Source organism: Triticum urartu, chromosome 5A (assembly GCF_056163025.1).
Source record: "Triticum urartu cultivar PI428250 chromosome 5A, HENAU_Tu73, whole genome shotgun sequence".
NCBI lineage: Eukaryota > Viridiplantae > Streptophyta > Magnoliopsida > Poales > Poaceae > Triticum > Triticum urartu.
Window position 1 is genome coordinate 227537974 of NC_141877.1, and position 9613 is coordinate 227547586.

General features: G+C 46.5%; 1 long non-coding RNA gene across 1 annotated transcript; it reads left to right on the top strand.

Annotated features, from left to right (window-relative positions):
* The first annotated feature begins 6103 nt into the window (after positions 1 to 6103).
* On the top strand, positions 6104 to 8047 carry LOC125508527 (uncharacterized). The gene is made up of 2 exons (XR_007283577.2): positions 6104 to 6566; positions 7443 to 8047. It is a non-coding gene; the product is annotated as an uncharacterized LOC125508527 (long non-coding RNA).
* The last annotated feature ends 1566 nt before the right edge of the window (positions 8048 to 9613 follow it).

The following is a 9613-nucleotide window of genomic DNA, read 5'->3' on the forward strand; positions in this document are numbered from 1 at the left end:
CACGGCGGCACAACGAGGCGGGGCCGGCGGGGGTGTAGGCCATGGTGAGCAAGGGGGCTCCAGGGCAGCAGCGGTCAGGGGCTGGGCATGGCAAGGGGCGGCCCAGGCGGGTGCTGCCAGGCAGTGGCGCGCAAGCGCAGCAGGCAGCCGCAGGAGCAGCGCGCGAGGCTGTGGGCGAGGCTAGGGAGCGGAGCGCGCGGCCAGAGGGAGCGGGGTTGCAGGCGCTGCGGACAGGAGCTGGCGAGCGGCAGGGGGGCGATGGGCGCAGCGGCAGCAGGGGGCGCGAGCAGGGGGTACTGCCCATGCGCGGTGTGAGGAGGAGGCCATGGCCACGGGGTAGCATCGGGCGGTCGGCGGCGAGTGGCCCAGGAGGAAGCGGGCGGCGCGGCGTACGGGCGCGGGCATGAAATGGTCGCGGTGATGCGGTGGCTGGCCAGGACAGGGACGCAGGGGTAGAGAGGCGTCGGGGCGGGGTGCGTGCGCGTGGTGGACGGCAAACGGCACGCGACGTCGGGGGTGACCGCAGGCGCGGAAGCCGGACGGCGCCAGCGCGGCGACCACGGGTGTAGGGAGCAGAGGGGAGTGGAGAGGGGCGAGGCCTCACGGGGGTTTCGTAGGGCACGAGCAGCGGGGTTCGAGGCGGGGGGGATGGGGACGACACGGACGTAGGGGAAGCAGTCCGGCGGGGAGGACCTGCGAACGGTGGGGCTCCGGCGTAGGCGTCGAACGGCGGGGGCGCGTCGGGCCCTGATCCAGATCGGATCGGGGGAGGGGCGGGAAGAGGGTGAACGAGTGGGGGCAGTGGGGTGTCGGTTAGGGTTTGGGGAGTAGGGGAGGCCATATAGGGGAGTGGGGTGGGCTGGCCTGGTAGACTGCTGGCTGGGCCGAAGCCCGGTGGGAAGGGGGGGGTTCCCTTTTTCTTGTCTCTTCTGTATTTTGTTTGGTTTGTTTTGTTTTTTATTCTTTTCTTTTATTTATTTCCTTTTCTGTTTTATTTCAATTTAAAATATTTAGGCATTCTGTAAAAGTGTGTTTCCTTCACCTTAAATACCTAGGCATTATTTGGCACACTCCGAACATTTTAGTTTTAAAGTTTGAAAACTTTCGTTGTTTGCCATATTTTGAATTGATTTTTGAACTAACGAGAGATTAGCAATAGTAACGAAGGTGACATGGCATCATTATCATAGGTTCACTGTAGTTTAATTATCCGGCCGTTACAGAACTCCTCCACTACAAGAAATCTCGTCCCGAGATTTAGGAGGTAGAAGGAAATAGTGCGGGGTATTCATCACGCAGGCGGTCCTCGCGCTCCCAAGTGGCTTCATCTTCAGAATGGTGCGAGCACTAGACCTTGAGGAACGTGATCGCCTTCTGACGTGTGCGGCGTTCAGCTTGGTCGAGAATGCGGACTGGATGCTCTTTATAGGAGAGGTCCTATTGCAATTCGAGCACTTCATGATCCATTGCTCGGATTCGGTCCTTGAAGCAAAGGCAGAGCTGTGACACGTGGAACACATCGTGAACCTGAGAAAGGTTTGGCAAAAGCTCCATTTGATATGCCACTTTTCCACGCCTTTTCAGAATAGTGAATGGACCAATATAGCCAGGAGCTAGTTTTCCCTTGATCCCGAAGCGGTGAGCACCCTTCATTGGTGTAACTCGAAGATAAGCCTTTTCGCCAGGTTGATAGACCATGTCTTTGTGATGATGGTCATACTGACTTTTCGGACGTGACTGAGCAGTCTTGAGATTCTCGCGAATAATGCGGACTTGTTCTTCGTCATGTTGGATAATATCGGGACCGAAGTGTGGACGTTTCCTAGTTTTTGACCAGTTCAGAGGGGTTCGACACTTTCATCCATATAACACTTTGAAGGGGGCCATCTTCAGGCTAGCTTGATAGCCATTATCTCTACTCCTATAAAATTCTGAGTTGATGATGATGGTGTGATAGAGGCAAAGGTGTCCCGATGTTTCGATGAGATGGTGGCTATCGTTTTCTGTGGGAGTCGACCTTGACGATCCGACTACGAACGTGCGAGACGTCGCGCCTTAGCAATCGCTAAACCAACTTCCGAGGGGTTATTGACCACGCCGGAGCACGATCAACCTGACCACGAGGGCCTGTTTCCTGCGAGCAAACGAAGAACAAGCAAGAAGCTGAGATTGCAATCTGGATATTGCGAATATAAGATGAAAGCTTTATTGATCAAGGTGGGGTTCTGTGACGTCTTGGTCTGGTCGTTGGACACAAACGAAGTACGCGAAGTTGCAGCTATGGCGAACTTTTAATCTAAACAAAACCCAAGTCTAAACGACGCCCTAAGGGCTGTATATACGAATTTGATGGTAACCACTACGCAAATCAACTTTGGAGAATATTGTAGAGCCACTCAATTCATCAAGCATATCATCTAGCCTAGGAATAGGATGACGATAACGAATAGTAATATTATTAATGCCTCTACAATCAACGCACATACGCGACGTACCATCCTTTTTCGGCACTAAAATGATAGGAACAGCACAAGGACTAAGGGATTCGCGTATATAACCTTTGTCGAGCAGTTCTTGTACTTGACGCATAATCTCCTTCGTCTCCTCTGGATTGGTACGGTATGGTGCACGGTTGGGTAATGATGCACCGGGAATTAAGTCAATTTGATGCTCAATCCCGCGAATAGGTGGTGATTGTGCCTGCTTTATTGTATCACGGTTGGAGGTGGCAGCCGACGGAGGCGCCGGTGAAGCAGAACGTGTGGAAGTAGATGATGCACGTGGTGTCCATGAAGAAGGTCGACCTGCAGAAAAGTTAGTCCGCGCCAATGCCTGTCGATCCTGCACTTCACGTTCAGCTTTACAAGCAAGATGGAATAAACGAGTGATATTAGTATACTCCTTATACTGTAGAATCGTCTGAATCTCTCTATTTAATCCACCCATAAAACGTGCAAGCATAGCTTCATTCTCCTCAACAATACCACATCTAATCATGCCAGTTTGTAATTCCTGATAATATTCTTCTACAGAATTTTTTCCCTGTCTTAAGCGCTGCAATTTTTGAAGTAATTCACGTTGATAATATGGTGGAACCCAACGAGTACGCATAGCAGTTTTCAAAGCAGCCCAAGTAGCAGGAATGGGATATAATCTACAATGCTCAGACCACCAAACACATGCAAAACTAGTGAATGCACAAACAGCAGCAGGAACACGTCTCTCCTCGGGATATTGTAAACATGTAAATCGTTGTTCAGTTTCTAACTCCCAAGTAAGATATATATCAGGAACATATCTACCCTCAAATGGTGGAATATTCAATTTTAGTTTAGGGAGATGGTCATGATCTCGTACCTGAGGGTGAGCCCTACCATTGCCATTATTTGCATGTGGACGACCTGATGGTTGTTGTGCTGGTGGTGGCACGTAGTTCTGATTTTGATCAACCTCATCCTCGTAATCGCCAGCAAAATCATCCTCCTCCGCATCAGCAGCAGGAGCCACAGAAGTAGCAACAGCAGCACCAACAGTTTGGCCAGGTGCAAGAGGGAGACGGCTCGCTCGGCGGAGGGCTGTTTCACGATGTGTAGGTAGTCGTCGTTGTTGTTGTTGTAGAGGTGCGTTAGGTGCAGCCGGTGGTGGTGGTGGAAGACGCGCGAGCAATTCATTAAACCTGTCATCGAGCTTTGTTTCGAACGTCTTCTCCATGGCCTCTTCAAATCTGTTTAGCACATCCTGCACCTGTCCATTCATCATTTGCTGAAATTTATCATGCAACTCCTGATTCGTCATGTTCTCCCAGTCAGTCTCGTCGGCTTGTGATCCTGCCATGGTTAGCAACAATAGAAAACACACAAGAATATGATCCTACAGAATACTAACAAGAGGTGGTGGTGGCGGGTGTCACAAATCCGTCAAGCAAATCTCAAATTCTTACCAGTTCTTACCCAGCAGCAGGCGGTGATCGGCAACCGTTGTAGTCAAAACTCTCAAAAAGCTTGGATAGAGCGATTGCCAGGGAGAGTCAAACGCACGACGTAGAGGTATGTGGAGCTGGGAAGGCTTATAGTATGGTAGCAAAAAGGGTCAGCAATAATCAATTCAGAGATGCAAAGTTGAATAAACGCTCAACGACGGTACTGTGCTGGTCCTAGGCTAGACCGTGCTAGAGACGCGAGCCTAGAACACTAACAAAATCACGGCGCTGCACGTAAATAAGGGAAAAGCACACTCTGGAACTTTTTTTTTCGCTTTTTTTTTGCGCTCCTCTTTTTTTTTGCGCTCCTCTTTTTTTTTGCGAAAAATTACTATAATGGCGAGTGTCTCAAAACTCTTCCCTCGTCAAACTGATAGTATGGGCACGAAAAAAAAAATTCCACTTTTTTTTTTCGGAAATCAGGCAGCGACGACGAAAAAGTGCGACAAAAAATCACTATGATGGCACGTGGCTCAAAAGACTCAGAAAAGCCTAAAAATAGGATAGGGAAAAAAAATTTTGCCCGAGAAAATTTTGGCCTAAAAACTGCCCGGGGGTCTCCAGACTTTTTTTTTTCGAGACCTACGCAGGCAAGGAAACACGAATCGGAATTGAGATTGATCTCAAGAACAATCCTAATATGAGAATAACTCGGATTGGTGGTGGATATATGGTTGTGGTATATGGCAGCGGTGGTGGTATATGGTAGCGGTGGTGGTATGTGGTATATGGATAAGGATTCAGAGCGGTGGCGGATAAGCAAAAGTGGTAGATGGGCGATGATGATGGTGCGGCGGCGGCGTGACAACTTATGACCAGAACTCGAAACTCTAAAAGACTAGACTCTAAGACCAGCAACTTGACACGACGATGCAACCGCAAATTCAACAAAGCAAAAACCCTAAAAAGATTATGCAAAGGCTCAGATTGGTTCGGATATGATGAACTAACCCTAATTTTTTTTATGGCTTTTTCGTGGACTGTAGGTATGAAGAACAGATTCGATCTAATCTACGAAAAACTGTAAAATCTCACCGAGCAACCTGGAAATCTGATACCACTTGATAGAGGCAAAGGTGTTCCGATGTTTCGATGAGATGGTGGCTATCGTTTTCTGTGGGAGTCGACCTTGACGATCCGACTACGAACGTGCGAGACGTCGCGCCTTAGCAATCGCTAAACCAACTTCCGAGGGGTTATTGACCACGCCGGAGCACGATCAACCTGACCACGAGGGCCTGTTTCCTGCGAGCAAACGAAGAACAAGCAAGAAGCTGAGATTGCAATCTGGATATTGCGAATATAAGATGAAAGCTTTATTGATCAAGGTGGGGTTCTGTGACGTCTTGGTCTGGTCGTTGGACACAAACGAAGTACGCGAAGTTGCAGCTATGGCGAACTTTTAATCTAAACAAAACCCAAGTCTAAACGACGCCCTAAGGGCTGTATATATGGAGGAAGAGAGGGGAATTTCGTGGCCCTTGAGGGTGGGGTCCGAAACCAACCCTAACTCTTGTTTCCCCACACATACGGACTCTAAAAATAGCCTATACTTAAGTATTTCGAAATTACATGGGCCTGGCCCATTAATAAGGTGACGCAGCACCTAGAATAGCCTATGGACGAATATTATGAAGTGGCATCTTGTATATTTCGTCCAAGGCTTCATGCACTCCTTATGGCGGCTTCAAAGTCCTGAAATCATCACTTGTAACTCCGTTCTTGATCCCCTTGCGCATACCATCAACTCCATTCGTGTTCTTGCTCCAATGTTCATCCTTCTCCAAGTTAGGACCTTCATTTGTAAGCAAAACAAATGTATCCAATTTAGGCAGCATCATAATCTCATGAACATTAGAATCATTACCAAGAAACGAAAGTACCTGGTAATTTAATTGGCGTGCGCGAGCTCTAGTAATTGATCCAGTATATGTAACAGTAGGGGCTGTGGGTGTAACAATGGTATTGATGTCCTCATCATGGTGTGTCTGCCATCCATCATTTAGGATCGTCGGATCAGTATCTAACGCACACAAGTCAGTCTGCTGCTCATTTGCACATAACCCCTCAACTACATCTTTCTTGTTCAGGCTTCTCTCTCCCAACTCCTGGAACCATCTGGAAACAAATCGAATCACCGATGGACATCACTTAAATCGATCTGGCAGCGGCGCGAGGCGGCGGCTGCTGGCGCCATCCACCTCCTGCGCCTCTCATGCTTCTCAGCCCCACGGCCCACCACCATGACGCACCTCCACCTCAACGTCCTCTCTACCCCTTTCCCGTCTCCTCCAACGCCGACCTCGGCAAGCACGCCGTCGAAGTCGTCCATCTGCGGACGCCTCTCCTGCGTTCTCCTCTAACACCGCAGTTAGCACTCCCATCACCGCCACCTCCCCGTGCTCCTCATCATCCCCTCCACTCCTCCCCATCTCCTTTGTTCCCAGCCACCACAAGTACGCCGCCGGCGCCATCAGTGCCACAACGCCTCTCCTACCTCCACCCTTTATTGATCCAGCAGCCGTACTTCCCACTCCCACCACCTCCACTTCCTCATCGTCGTCTCCTCCGACACTGACCTCCGCAGGTATCTCGCCGGCTGTGCTCTGCTCATCCATGGTGTCGGCCAACCTACTGCATAAGAAGTGGAACATGCTTCATATTTCATGGTTTTGAACATGTTATCAGTGTGTTTTCTTTTCCCATTGCCATCTGCAAGTTGTGAAGCTTATTATTAGGCCTCTGCTTGTTGTAATAGGCTCTTGTGAAATCCTTTTTGCACTTTAAAGTTTTAATTATTTTTTTGCTAACCCTCCATTTGGGGGGGGGGGGGGGGGGGGGGGAGCATGCAGGTATTATGCCAAAATGTTACAGCCACCGAATGCGAGATCATTGCTTTCACTTAATTAGTGTGTTGTTTGGTCATTTTTGTGTTCATACTGAAGTGATTTGGTGGCTGGTTTGCAGGATAGTTTAATTTGTGTGAAAGTATTATATTTGCAATGTGGTTGTCAATGCATATCATCGTTCCTTCATACTTTAGACATTTATATGTGCATTCTGGCTATGAGGTAAAACTACACATTATTTCTTCCTTTACGCACATGTGGTGATGGCCATGAGGATTAATGTTTCATCTCACAGAGAAACCGACCAAGTACTTAGTTATCTGTTGGATTTCAAGCTGACCGAATGGAGTTAGCCACCTTTTAAAGAGTAGTGAAATTATTTGTATGACTGGAAGGTTCAAGTGGCAAAATTTTGCAGGGTAGTTTACTTATGCAAAGCTAATCTTTTGGTCAGGGTTAGTGCCAACCTTTGAGCATTCTTCATATGTCTGATTTGGTGATTGTAAACTACTGCATAGGTGTTAGGTCAATTTTGATTTTTGTAGGGGTTTTGTACTTCTAAATTTTCTGAAAGAAAATTTGCATTGTTGGGATCAGCTATTTCTGAATTTCAGGGTTGTGGCAGCAAGGGCGAGGTGCATGATAGTGACACAAAGATGGGCGAGCACGGGGAATGTAGGAACGTGCAAGGTGTTGTGCCGCAGTTACTGCTGCAAGGATGACTATGGCGGCAACTGTTTGCACAATAACTAATTCATGGCATAGGTGAGGATGATATTTTTTTATTTATCAGTAGTCATATTTGTCAGATTAAGACCACATGTAATCATTCCAGCACCTCGTATCATAAGAACTAGCCTAAAATGATTATGCTTGATCTTTTAAGCCAGTTGGTATTTTTTTACAGAAAATATTTTTCACCAAGGAAGGTAATTATAATAAGCATCAACGTCAGCATGATTTTTTTAAAGATAAACTGAAGTATGTTAAAATATAGTCAGGAGATCCTGATCTTACTAAGTGCAGAGTTCCCCAAGAATATAGTCAGAACATTATTTTTTATGTTTTGCTCAAGTAGCAAGCAGTAGCAGGCAGTAGGTGACTTTGGTTTTCATCGTGTTACAGTCAATCCCTGCTTTATCTAATGTAAGAAGCAGGTGAAAGTTTGTTCAACTAAGTAGTAATCCAATGATATATATACAGCAAAGGTTTCCTGCCAGGACCATTGCCTCCAGTTTCTTGATGTACGTTGACCATTTATTTCTAAGATGTAACATATACCAAGGCACCTATCTGATACACTGAGAGGGTGTGGTGAGTGGAGTGGAGGTATGTGGTGCACTGAGAGGGTGAAGCAGAGCCTGAAAGTTTGTCTGATTTCCTGCGCTTGGGGACGCGCTGCTTTGTAGAAAAGTTGGATACTATGATTTTGTATAGTGATGGGAGATAGTCTTTGATACTCTACTTTGTGGCGGGGGAGATATATGTCGTGTTACTGCTGTCATATTCTTGCGTGTCTAAGCTTAATAACAATTGATTAGATTGTTAATTTTTCGCGACGCAACTTCATGAGGACGCGTTTCTTGTGTCGAGTCATGTATGTTTCATGAGACTATTGGTTTTAAGAAACAAAATCATGTGATATTTTCATTGGTAATGCAGTGCACAATAAAGTCCTGATTTTAATTTGTACCACTCTATTTTGTGCATTAGATTGGTAAGGTTCACCTCCTGGTTTTTTTACCCTTTCTTCTTTTGTTCCCCAAAAGGACACATTACTAGGTCCCTTGTTTTTTTAAAATAAAAAATGCCTCTTTATTCATTCGTATACATCATTATAATGTTCCTAAAAGAGATAGAATTGATGGTGGTGGTACTTCAATCCAACAAGTAGCTTCATTAAACGTCAGGAAGACGGACCAGTTCATGGGCAATAGCATCCGCCTCTCGATACTCATGTTCAAACACCACTTTGGTAAACTCTGAAGACAAGAAATAACTATCATTGGCAACTGCTGCAACACTGCCCGCCAGTGCAAGCTGCTATTCATGACTTCGATGACTTGGCTATTGTCCGAGCAAATAATCAATCTATTGTCGAAAGTAGAAAATTAAGCAGACAAGGATAGGAAGAGAAACTAGAAAATTAAGATGGTTAGTGTCTGTCTCAGTTGTCACATGTATGTGGACGGATTTTCTTATTGTTGCATGATCTCTGTCACCACCTCGATATACGATAGAGCGAGCAATGAGATGAGCATGGAGAACAAATCCTCCCGTGAGGCAAAGATGAAGAAGAAAATGTTTCGCTTGGACGAAGAGGTTTATCGATTGGAAACCATATGTTTGACTGTGCTTGATGTGTACCTATCAATAATATATTGTCACTTTGATTAGTGCTTGGTACATTTTTATTACCATTAGTAGCATATACCAGCTCCTGACTATAAGTCCACCTGATCATTTCTTATCCCGTAGCGTAGCACGGGCATCTTGCTAGTTATTATAAGAGAACTCGGCATATGGAAGAGATTCCTCCCATTTCTTGCCGAAGGAAATTACACAAGCTCGAAGCATGTCTTTGAGAACTTGGTTGACACGTTCAACTTGTCCTTGCGACTGAGGATGAAACGCAATACTGAATGACAGATGAGTTCCCATAGCTTCTTGGAAACTTGCCCAGAATCTTGAAGTGAACAAGCTGCCACAGTCTGAACTGATAACCAGTGGAATACCGTGAAGTGGAACAATTCTAGACATGTAGAGAGTTGCAAGCTGACTAATA